Below are 12,674 nucleotides of genomic sequence, written 5' to 3'. Positions count from 1 at the left end.
TAAAAGTGACTGATAAATACAATGAACATAATTCAACCAGATGATAACTTAAGAGAAGAAAGCATATCGGCATTCATAAATGCATGATTTACTTGGTGAGTTGTTGCTGGCTGGCAGCCAAGAACCCACACAGCCACTCGTTCTCTTCCCTCCAACCCACCCCCCAGCCCTGCATGATGGGAAGAAAGTAGGAGCAAGAACGCTCATGGGTCAAGATAAAGACAGGGAAATCACTCACATATTGCTGTCATGGGCCAAACATACTCAGCTTGGGGAATTTGACTTAATTTACTGTCAATTAACATAAACATTTAGTCACTGATTCAGGTAAAGGAAGCAAAGAAGACAAACATTTAAACACTTAGGGAAAACATTTTTTCTCCCCCTTTCCCAGTCTAAACTTCACTCAGACACCTTTCTTTCCCCCTTCCTAGTCTCCACTCCCTTGTTATCACTGCAAGCTACATTCAGTCCCTTTTTTGAAGTGAAAGGTGGTGCAGGAGGTTGTGTAAGAGTGTGGTGGTTTCTTCCTGTTTCTTGTCATTTCTCATACTGTTGTTCCACTGCTCCTTCCTTCTTACTTGTTTCCTTCCTTCTTACTTGTTTCCTCTGCTCTGGGATAGGTCCTTCATAGGCTGTAGTTCCTTTAGAGCTTCTCCATGGGCCATGGTCCCTCTGGGGTTTGTACCTGTTCCAGCATGGGCTTATCCACCGGCCAAAGTCTCTCTTGGGGTGTTACCAGTTCCACTGTGGATCCTACTACTTTGGCTGCACTGTTCATTTTCCTTGGTGTTTTCTCTCCTTTTCTAAATATGTTTCCATAGAAGTGCTACTAGTTTGGCAGACAGGCTCAGCTGTGTCCTGTGGTGTGTCCATTGAAACTGGCTGGAACCAGTTGTATCTGCACAGGACAACCCCTGGCTTCCTCTGACAGAGGCCACATGTGCAGCCCTACCACTGCCAACACCTTGCCATTTATGTCCAGTACATTGCTGTAATATAGATAAATTTATTTTATATAAATATGCATATAAAATAAGTATCTTTTGTGGTAAAGCTTTTCTTTCATAATTACATAAAACCCCTTCTAACAGTCTTGAAATGAGATGTAAAGGTAAATGCCCACTCAGTAAATGATTATTGAATAACACTGTCAGACTTTAAGAGTCATGAGGGGAGAGAACAGAACAAGATGAAATAAGTAAGAGAGAAGGAGTAGGAAGGATATGAAATAACAAGAACAGTGAATCCATAAAAATGGCAAACTGCAGGCAAACTGTTGCATTTATTCAAAATCTAACATGAAGAATATATTTACAAAGGAGTTGACCTGTATTGCTTCAGCGAAATGCTTCAGAGTAGTGCTAAAGTAGCTCCAAAGCAAGCTGCCTTAGTCCATGAACCATTGAAATCAGCAGCATTTCAATGGTTCATGGACTAACACCTGCAGAACTTTCTTGTCCGATGTCCATTTCAGGCCTATGAGTGAACAGAGATACAGGTGACGTACATTGCTGCCTTTCATTTGGAATTCATAGTTCTCTCTTTTATGGCATTACAAAGACTTAAAAGACTTTTCCTCAACATGGAAAAATGTAAAGAATATCCCTTCACAGAATATTTATTGTCTGGCTCAGAAGTGTGGCTGAAACACAGTGGGGTTTGCTTCATTTTGGTCTGATGGGGAAAAAAAAGTGCCTGCAGGCTTTTGTTCCTTGCAAAACTTAGCTTAGTGACTTTCTATTTTAAAATATGGCTGATTGCTTCTTCATTCAGATTTCACCAAGCGTAATACTCCCTCACTAGCTAAATCTAATTCCAAATGCTAAGTGCTAAACCAAGCCCTGCTCAACAATCAGTAAATTGCGATGCAACCATCAAAGGATATGGTCCCTACACTTAGTTTCCCTGATGCTTCTCATTTGTGTAGAGGTTGTCATTACATGTAGTGGGGATCTAATTGAACCAGTGCATAGTGGCAGAAAATTACAGTCCTGATAGTGAAATAAGTGCTGATACGATTTTGCAGCAGTACCAGCACTATTCAAATCTCGTAATGTTAGAGGAAAGTAATTGCCAGGATTGATGGAAGATGCTCAAATGTATATTGAAGCCCCTTTAACTTTGCATGTTTGATACATACTCTTAGAATGGAACTTCTATATTCAAGACCTCTCCAAACTGCTGGTACATTACTTGTAGATAAAATTCTTTACTTCAATGTCATTGACAATCATCGCAATAAGTAATTAAGGACTCAAAATGTTTGTGGATGTTTTTCCAGATCTGAGGATTCTTCCAAATTGCATTATCACTTCTTTTGTGTTTTTGGACTTCTCTAGAGGTCCATAGCTCTATAGAAACACAGGAAGAAGAGGATTTTTTCAGTTTATCTGACTTTTCAGATTTCTTAGTTTATCTAATGACCATAACTAAAATAAAGAAATAAATGTCTCTGAATGATTCAAAGTCCTTAAGGGTTACTTTGAATTAATCCTTAAACTGGTAGTTCAGCAGACATTTTCAAAATTGCAGTGAGGAAAATAAATCCAGTTATACACCTCTAGTCTTCCTGTTAGATTTAGCAGCTGAACATATTAATAGATAGTAGTTTCACACAATAATAGCAAAATGGTGTGTAGTCCCTAATCTGAAATATTTTCTAGAATATGTTCAATTAAGTTTTGGGGGAGGTTTGTTACAAATCTCTTGCTGGCATAAAGAGTGGCATAAAAAATCCAAGTTTAGATGTAAATAGAGACAACAAACGGTAAGCAACGGCATAAGCTTTTGTGCAGAACCAAAAGTGAGATGGAATTCAGAGAATCAAGTATCAGCAGCATTACAAGGTTCTTTGTAAGTAAGCAGGAGAAGTCTTGGGAGTGCCAAGGTTCATATTGATTAATTTATGGGAGGCTTCATGATACAAGTTTTAAGATCCATAGCTTTGCTAAGCTTAACTCCTAATCCTTTCAAGAGAAATTAGTTGTATACATAGCTTCCTAAATACTTATGTATCATGGCCACAGGGCTTCTGAAGAAGGCACCCAGAATAAAATATTAAGTTAAATACCAAACTTTCATCTGTCTAGTGCATATGAAGAGTTGGGGCTCTCTGAATGATTCCTCAGAGCATCAGCTCACTGGTGAGGAGCTGCCTAGAGATTCCCTGAAGGAAATGCTTAGAGTTGGGGTTTATCTGAAAAGGTCTTGGGTGCCTCTATCCTCTTGAGGTACAGTATCCATAAATCCTCCTAAATCTGAGAACCTGTAAAAAGTGGGAGAGATCCTAACATGAAGAAAATACAATCTCACTTTTTGCATTATTACTGAGACACAGATCCCATAGTTTATCTGCTTTTTAGGTGTTCAAACTTCTATCTCATTTGTTGAGAAAATGCACTCTCTATCAGACTTCTACTCTTTCAACACTTCTGTTGAATCTGTGTTACTCTGCAGCAAAGAACACATGCTGCCCAGGAAGAGCTGGTGCCTTAGAAGGGTATCCCAGCATGCCAGCACATTGAAGAATGAGGCATCAAGCAAGAAAGATATGCTGCATACACCAGAGATTAGGCTACTAATGAAGGTGTCCTGGGTTCTACTCTTGCGAATATAAATGCATTTTAGACCAAGTACTTCAGAACCAGTTATTGTCAGACATGAAGATAACTTCTAATAACCCTTGTGTTGGTAACTTTCACTTGCAGAGAAAAAAATGAACTGCTTAAAACTTCTTCACATACCCTCTTTATTTAAAGAGTGTTTCAACTCTGATGGGCCTTAATGATCTTCCTTATTTCTCTCTCATTTTAATTTATTTCTAGACAATGTTCAGGACAGCCTCAGACTCGTGGTATCTGACAGAGGTTTGGACTCTTTAGAAGGCGAACTCCACAAAATCAGTTGTAAACTCTTAAATAAAAATCGACCCTGTGTTATGTCAGAAGCTACACAACAAACCAACCAATTCCATGTGATGTTCATAAAATCCTCTCAAACATAACCCTCAGCACAGAGTTGTGCAAAGCTGCTCAAAAAGAAAATTCATATATCATGGAAAACACTTGAACTTTTTTGTGGTTGCTCTTGAATCAAGTTGACAGGATGGCAAAAAAGTACTTTTCTTTGTTGTTCCCACCATATCTATAGCTGGTAATGTATCTTGTGCACTTAAAAAATCTAATAGAAATTACTGCTTCCCACTACAATTTCCCCTCACTGTTCTGCCAATGCTGGACTAATCAGGTCACTGCACAGAATACCACAACAGCATACACCAAGTTAATATGGGCAAAGTTGTAACAACAGCTCCAACATTTACCTCAAACGAACCTATTAAAATGTTCCAGTGTTGTATAATCATTTTAGACAGGCAGTAGACTGGCAAAAATACCCCCAGGAGTTATGAAAATACATATTCTGCCTATTAACATTTAAGCACAGTAATGATGCTTCAAAGATACAGTGGACAAATGTTATGCTAAGCAGCTTCAACTGCATGTTGAAGAATTCTTTTGAAGCCTCTTGTACAGCTGCACAGTTTAGAAAAGTAATACAATTAATAAAAGCAACTGAAGCTTTAGAGTCTGTCTACTAAATTTCACTTTTCAAAATGAAGATGCCATAAAAGTGCTCGAAATCTCAAAAATTTAATGTTGTGCCAATTACTAAATCAAACTGACAAATAGCTAAATAGAGCTATTTAAATTTCCTCAAATGACAGGCTAAATTTCAGTCTCATGAAGTCTGAAGCTGCAGAAATACTAACGTCATTCAAAGGAATATTAATAAAGAGAATGTTAGTGGAGTTTGAGCTAGAGTGCTGCTGCCAATGGCAGAAATGTTTCAAGATTTTTCTAGTGTGGCCATTTCAGAATTAATACTACTGTAATTTTAATTAATCTAGTTTTAAATTTGCTTTTCAAATTTATTTAAGTGAGCATACTCAGCACTTGAAACTCCCTTACAGCTACACCTTAATCTCTATGATTTGTTTAAAGATGTTTCTAGGTCAGTTTTCCTCATCAGTCTCTACTGCATTAAGTGAAAGTCAGTTAATTGTTTCTATCCCATTTTCACATGTGAAATGTCCATGTGCAATGCTCTATTGATTTGAAGCAGTTTTGCACCTTTGATTGAATTTTTCTTTTGTTCAAAAGTCAATTTTCTTTCCTCCATTATTGAGGAAGAGTTTTACCTTTCAGAGACAGAGAAGGGAAGAAAGTTGGGATTTTAGACCTACCACAGAAAATGGTTAAATGATAAACATTATCAGACATAGGATGTATTCACCTTGTGAAAATATTGGTTATATGTAGTGACAGAAGAGCTGACTAGAGCAACTAGTGTTGGCCTTCAATGCAGTTGAAGTTAAGCAAGCAGGTCCTAGCTGTCCTATACCAGTAATATCTGGGAGGCTTACTGCTTTTCTATAGTCTGCAAAGTATCTCCTTCCCATTATAGCTTTAAATATTCCTGATATAGTCCAATGTACGTTCATCACTGTGTAAATAATTCATAAAGTCCCCTTCATTTTCTGATCAGTAAGTTTCTTCATGGGAATTTGTTTTGTAGCTTTTTACTAGAATGCTTTCATAGTGAATGTAACGGAACTATACTGGGCTGGTTTCTACAGCTTCTCATCTACATACCCATTCCTGCAACTTTACCTGTTGAAGTAAGTGTCTCTGTTACTGAGGATACTAGAAGCTCACTGTCAACTGCAGGAGAACTAATCTTAGCCTTGAATGAACACGTCTAGCAACATAAACAAAACTTGGAGGGAAAAGTGTGGATTGTACAAAGAAAGAGACAATGACAAGCACCAGGAAGCCCACACAGTTGCAGCATCTTTCTAAACTGTATGCTTAATTTCCAAAACAGTTTATTTTTACAGCAGGATTTATATGAAGTCTGGTTTGGTTCAGGTAACAGGTCACAGCTGGGTGTCTAACTGCCTGACACAAGTTGCCAGCAGCCTTGTGGTTCCCATTGCTGCCTTCATATCTCTTGGTCAAGGTGTCTTGTTCCTGGTGTGCTATAGCACAGGCCTGGCATAGCAGGTGGCTCACACGACACAGCACTGCCTTGGGGCATGCTCGTGCTCAGTGACACTGAGCTTTTAGGGCAGAAACTGAGGAAGAAGGGATTTAACTCTCTTGTCCATTGGTAAAGTCCCACCTGTCCACAATGAAGGCTTCAGGACTGGCCAATGGCAGCTATTGAAGATTTCAGTTGTTTTCAGATGAAGTTTGCTCATATTCAGTAGCATATACCTACTCCTTACAGGCACCAGACCAGTGAATCTACCCCACAGGACTTTACTTCTAATTACCTGTTTCTATGTTACCATACCTACTCAGGAAGAAATCTCATTTATGGTAACTACTCAATAATTCTTAACTTGGTTCTAGTAATCCTTCCTCTCTACAGTGTTATCCTTACTCTTGTTATCCTGTTGTACCCTAACATAAACAAACAGTGAGCTCTGATATCTATCTTTGGCTATGTATCTATTTTAGTACCTTCCACAGCGACGTTCTTTTTTATTTCCTTGTCAGATTCTAATACAATGTGAATACATCATTTCAATAGTTTTAACTTGCCTTGTGTGTTCTTTTATTTTTTGTTTTTAATGTATTTATTTGAAATATCTTCCAAGTGTGCTGATTTTTTTTCTTTTTCCCTCACTTTCCTTCCACAGTTTTTTCCTACAACCTCTTTGCTTGTTTTCCCTTGTCCTCTTTCCTCTCAATACGTTTGCATTAGTCACACAGATTCACTACCTTAAATACCTTTTACCTGCTTATTTAGGAATATTACATTTTGATACACTACATCCCTCTTCTTTTCAGTAACTAGCATGAATTTTGCTTGTAGCTTCTGATATAATGCCATTTTTCAATATATCTTTCCTATCCATTATTTTCCCTCATAGTACTATCTTCCTTAACTTTCAATTTCTTTCAAAATGTGATTTTCTAAAGAGAAATATTTCTCATTGGGGAATCCCTTAAGTAGTTATTTGTGTTGAAAACTGAAGGGTATATATCAGAGATTAGAGGCGGGCATGTAACAGTTAGTTTATGTGAACACAGGCTCATCTCCATGAACCCAAAGGAGCCCGGGGGGACAATGACAGTTGGGAGAACTCCAACAACCTCATCAGAGCACAGGGATCCCCCAAGGTTGCTCCTCCCTGGGCAGTCCCAGGGAGCTTCAGCCCATGGCCCCATGGTGGCACCCACCAACCTGATCCCTCAGTCAACCAATGGGAGGTGATTACTGCCTTTGGAGATGTAGGAGTCATTACAGGATCTCGGGAAGAGCCTTCTGCAATTGTGCAAGATTTATTGTGGGATGTTCAGCGAAAGGATCACAGGCAAGGAAAAGGAGGGATCAGAAGGCTGGTGAGGAAAAGGCAAAGAAGGAGAGGGATCAGAGAGGGCTGGTGAGGAAAAGCAAGGGAAAACAGAGGGAAAGAGGGATAGAAAGGATCAGTCATGTGTGCAGTGGGCTGGTCAGCATGGTTGTCTGGCCATTCCCTAGACCTGATCATTGCAGTCTGTCCTGTCTTCTCATTACACTCCATTTTTAACTCTATTCCTGGCTGCAGGGATCTCTGTCCTGTGTGCACGTGTGTGCCTGGGGATTTGAGTGCAGCAGCTGGAGTGGGACCAGGGGTCTCATGGACCTGCATGTCTGTAGTGGGAGCAATTAGAGAGACCAGAGCATGTGTGCATTGTGTGCAGGTGTTTATGTCAGTGTGTCATCACTGGTGTGCATCAAGCTGGGCTAGCTCGTGAGTAGGACAAGAGGCTCAGCAGCTGGGTATATATACTATAAGTCTGGGCTGGGTCCTGGAGAGACCAGGAGGTCTGAGAGTTGGGTACTGGAGGGACCAGGGGATTCGTGCCAGGTACTGGAGAGACCATGGGGTCTGGGGTGGGCTACTGGAGGGTTCATAGATATGAACCAGCTAACAGAGCATGTGTTGCATGTGTGCACGTGTCTATGCATGAGGCAGCTGGGAGACCAGGGCATCCAGGGCCAGCTACTGAACAAGCAGAGTGTGCGAGGATGGTTACTGGAGGGATCTATAGTGTGTGGGAAAACGTGTGTGCACATATGTGCATGCAGGCTAGAGTACCAGCAACTGGGTTCCTCGGAGGTTCCTATGTCCAGCTGCCAACAACTGGGAAGGCTGGGATCCAGGACAGCTGCAGGGGCAGCCTGAGTGCCTGAGCCCAGCTGCTGGAGGGATCCAAGCTATGTGTGTACCTTTTCCATTAATGGACTTTCATCCTGATTAGCCAGAGAGAGGAACAGGATGAGTCCATTTATGCCGTTTATGTTTTCATGAGAGCTGTGTTTTCTGTCTGTGTTGATCTATGTGGCCAGTGGTATATACATATGTGGATATCCTGTGTGCACGTGTGCATGACCTGTGTGCATGTGTGCCTATTGGGAAGCTGGAGAGCATGGAGCTGTAGCAGCTTCCCTCTGTCCAGCTGCCTGATTAGGGAGCTCCTCACAGTAACGTCTGAGAAGAGTGTATTCCAAGTGGGATTTGCTAAAACTCTTAATGCACTGTTGAATGCATGGGAAATTTATCATTAGTTTCAATAGGAGAGGTTTACAGCCAGGGAAGTCTTAAGAGATTAACATTTTGAGAACAGAATAATTTTTCAAACTACTTTTTTTTTTTTTTTTAAAATAAAAAAACATCCGTCTTTGAAAATCTACCACCTGTTGAAAACGTGCAGTCTCACACTTACACCCTGTTGTGTTACGCTATTTTTGACCTTATTGTCCTCTCACGCCTATTTTACGAGATGTATATAACAGAATAATTCTTGATTTATACCAGCATATATGAGGAAAGAATCAGTTCCCAAATGTTTTCTATTAACTAATTGACAAATGTGTATACTATTTAAACAGGACAAGTTAATAACAGGAGCTTTACTTATCTGTGGTATTAACAAGAAGGCTGGTATTATTCATACTGTGTTTATGCCATATGTATACTACTACTGTTCTCAGATGTTCTAAACTATATATTTTCTTTTGCTTGCTTTTATCAGCACTAAAGAATAGATTGGAGAATGTCATCAACTTGTGTACAGCAAAGATTAAAAAATCATTTCTGTTCCTTCTCTGGAAAACCTGAGAATTTATTACTGAATCATAGAATATCTCAAGTTGGAAGGGACTCCTAGGGATCATTGAGTACAACACTATGCTTCTTGCAGGACTACCTAAAATTAAACCATATGACTAAGAGCATTGTCCAGATGCTGCTTGAAATGTGACAGGCTTGGTGCCGTGACCACTTCCCTGGGAAGTCTGTTCCAGTGACCAAACAATCCTCAAATGTGTTGGCATGGTTCAGTATATCAGTAGAGAGTAAATCTAAACATGGAAAATCAAATTATTTATTCATCTGATGTTTTACGGTATTGTATATTGCAACATTCAGTTTGCCTTTACTGACAGTTTTAAAAAATATTTCTTTCTCTCTTCATGAATGTATACATGTATGCTTCTCAAAGAATATGGTACTTTTAATGATTATTTTAGTTCCTTATTTAATTGCAGATATTTTCTGGAGCCTTCCATTTTCTGTCAATATGGCAGAGTCTCAGAATATCAAGAAAAAGAATTCCTAGTTATAGAACCTCAGAAATACAGGTCTAGAACAACAGTTTTGTTTAAAGATTCTTTATCATTTCCACTTATACCATGGTTTTAAATACATATATATAAGTATATATATATTAGTGTGTGTGTGTACATATACATACTTTTTCATTACTGGGAGTAACTTTGCATGGAATGGTGATAAATCTGGAGCTGAGACTTTAAAGGGCTTGAAGTATAGAATATAGAATGAATAATTCCTAAGTGTAGTCTCAGAAGCAATAGAGTCTTATACTTTGCATTATCTTAGTTTAAATTCCTGCAAAAGATTTCAAGAATATTCTACTAAAATAGTTTCTGACTTAAATGTATTTGTTTTTAAAGATAGCATGAGTAGATTGAAAATGTTTTGGTTATGACCAATGTGTTTGCATTTTATTTGTTCCTTACACTCTTAAGAATATATTTTTGAGTTCTACATTTGCAATTTACGTATCTAGCAAGAAGTTTTGCGTATTAGTATAGCAAGGAAAGTTAATATTTTCTTTACTGTAGCAACCTAACATCCAAATTTATTAAAAATGGATATTAATTGAGAAACTAATTATTCATTAATGTTCAGAAACTTCTCAAACTTCAAAAGTGTCACCTCTCCTAGAACTTTCTAATGCCTCTTGAGACTGAACATATAAAAAAATTCATTACACAAGTTTCTCTCCTCATAATTATAAAAAAAGGAACAAAAACTTGAGTATAAATTTCTGAACTGAAGGAACAGCTGAAGGAGCTCTTCCCTAATTGCAATGGCAACACTTGTTCCAACCCTCTCAAAAGTTCAGCTAATTCCACGGCAGAGATGTTAACTGAGAAGATCAGATCACAGTACTAATAAGCAGCTTCCTATATGACACCCCTCACTTTCTCACCTTAACTCTTGTGTATCCTGCTCACAAAAACCAGTCTAACTGCAGTAAAACAGATCTCAGTGGAGTGTAATTTAATCCTAGGAAGGCACACTCAGGAACATTTGGCACACAGCACGGGAGGAAGGAGCAGAAGGTGGACCCAGTCAGCTGTAATTGGGAACCAAAACATAATGTGAGAAGTTACATGCTGTGCAGGAAAACACAGGTAGCACTAGCAGATCCGTGTCTGGCTTCCTATTTAACACATGCCCATGGAGCACAAGTGATCAGGTGCTGCCATCAGGACATGCAAACTAATGCAAGGCAATTGATGTGGGGATAGGCATGGGAGGGGATGCACAGGGGCCCAGAGCTGCTACTCAAGGCTGCTGAAGTCAGTGCAGGGATGGTGGTGAGGTGCCAAGGTATGGTATCCTTTGCAGGAGGGAATGTTATTCCCTGCCATCTATGGCACGTCAGAGGCCTGAACCCAGACTGCAGTCCCAGGGAAGTGCCAGGTAGTGGCAGAGTATATAGATTTTTATTACTGAGGGCATATAGGTACATACTGTTAAAGGAAGTATTTCAATCACTATATATATTTACTTCAAATTTAGATTTAAGATGAAGAATTTGGAACTGGAAGGGCTCTCCTGAAGCATGAAGACCAGCCTCAGCTGATATAACAGGAAACTGCTTCATCATAATTCCTTTAACAAGTTTCAAGATAGAGCTTAATCAGTTTATTAGGTTTGAATTTCCATGCCCCCTCCCCAGAGTGTCACTCCTCTGATGGTTAGAAGTGTTATAATTTACAAGCTAATTTAATTTATGGACAGTTTATATTCATCATGTTCTTGTGTCAACATCGCCCTTTACCTTAAATCAGGCTTTTTTTTTTTCTCCCTGAAGTTTATGTATGTAATGTAGTTTGTGGGAAAGTGATTTATCTCTTCAGTTGTATCTTCTCTTACACTTTGGTTTGCAGGCAAAAGAAGGAAACCCATTTTTCTTCTTCAGAACAGGCATCCTATTCCCCACATGTTCCTAGAAGGATTATTGTGTCGAATCTACTTCAGTATGAATAAATCTTTTGCAAACATGGGTGGCCAGTTCTGTATACATCACTAATGCTTTTTATATAAACATATTTTTTCATTTGTCTCTTCTAAAATTGTCTTTTCTGGATGCTGTCCATGACATCTTTTGTCTTTTTCTTTTTCACATTCTGATCTACCAACATACCCAGATTTGTTCTTTGTTAATTGCAAATGATCTTATGCTTGTCCTTATTTGAACGGCATCAAATATTTTTTAGACCATATCTCCAGTTTTTAAAAAATATTTTGGATTCCAGCCTATTCTCTAGTACTCTTGTTATCTTACTAGTGTTCTACAACATGCTTGCCTCTCTTCTTAATTTCTTGTTATCTAAAACTTAGATATTGAAAAATATTACTGAAAAGTAGAGCATCAGACCAGATTCCTGCGTGCTGTAGTTTAACCTCAGCTGACAACTAAACACTGCCCAGCCACTTGCTCACTCCTCCCCAGTGGGATGGGAGAGAGAATTGGAAGAGTAAAAGTGAGAAAACTCATGAGTGGACATCCAGGCAGTATAATACATAAAGCAAAAGCTGTGCATCCCAGCAAAAAAACCCAAGGAATTCATTCACCACTTCCCATCGGCAGGCAGGTGTTCAGTCACCTCCAGGAAAGCAGGGCTCTAGCATGTGTAACAGTTACTTGGGAAGACAAGCACCATCTCTCTGAACGTCTTCCCCTTCCTTCTTCTTCCCCCAGCTTTATATGCTGAGCATGACGTCATACGGTATGGACTATCCCTTTGGTCAGTTGGGGTCAGCTGTCCCGGCTGTGTCCCCTCCCAACTCCTTGTGCACCCCCAGCCTCCTCACTGGTGGGGTGGGGTGAGAGGCAGAAGAGGACTTGGCTCTGTGTAAACACTGCTCAGCTGTACTGAAAACATCCCTGTGTTATCAACACTGTTTTCAGCACAAAGCCAAACCATAGCCCCATACTAGATACTGTGAAGAAAATTAACTCTATCCCAGCCAAAACCAGCACACCGTGGAAACCTGCCATTCTTATAGATAATCACTGTAT

This window comes from Strix aluco, chromosome 5, assembly GCF_031877795.1.
Source record: "Strix aluco isolate bStrAlu1 chromosome 5, bStrAlu1.hap1, whole genome shotgun sequence".
Classification (NCBI taxonomy): Eukaryota; Metazoa; Chordata; class Aves; order Strigiformes; family Strigidae; genus Strix; species Strix aluco.
Note: the sequence above shows the minus strand (reverse complement) of the source record.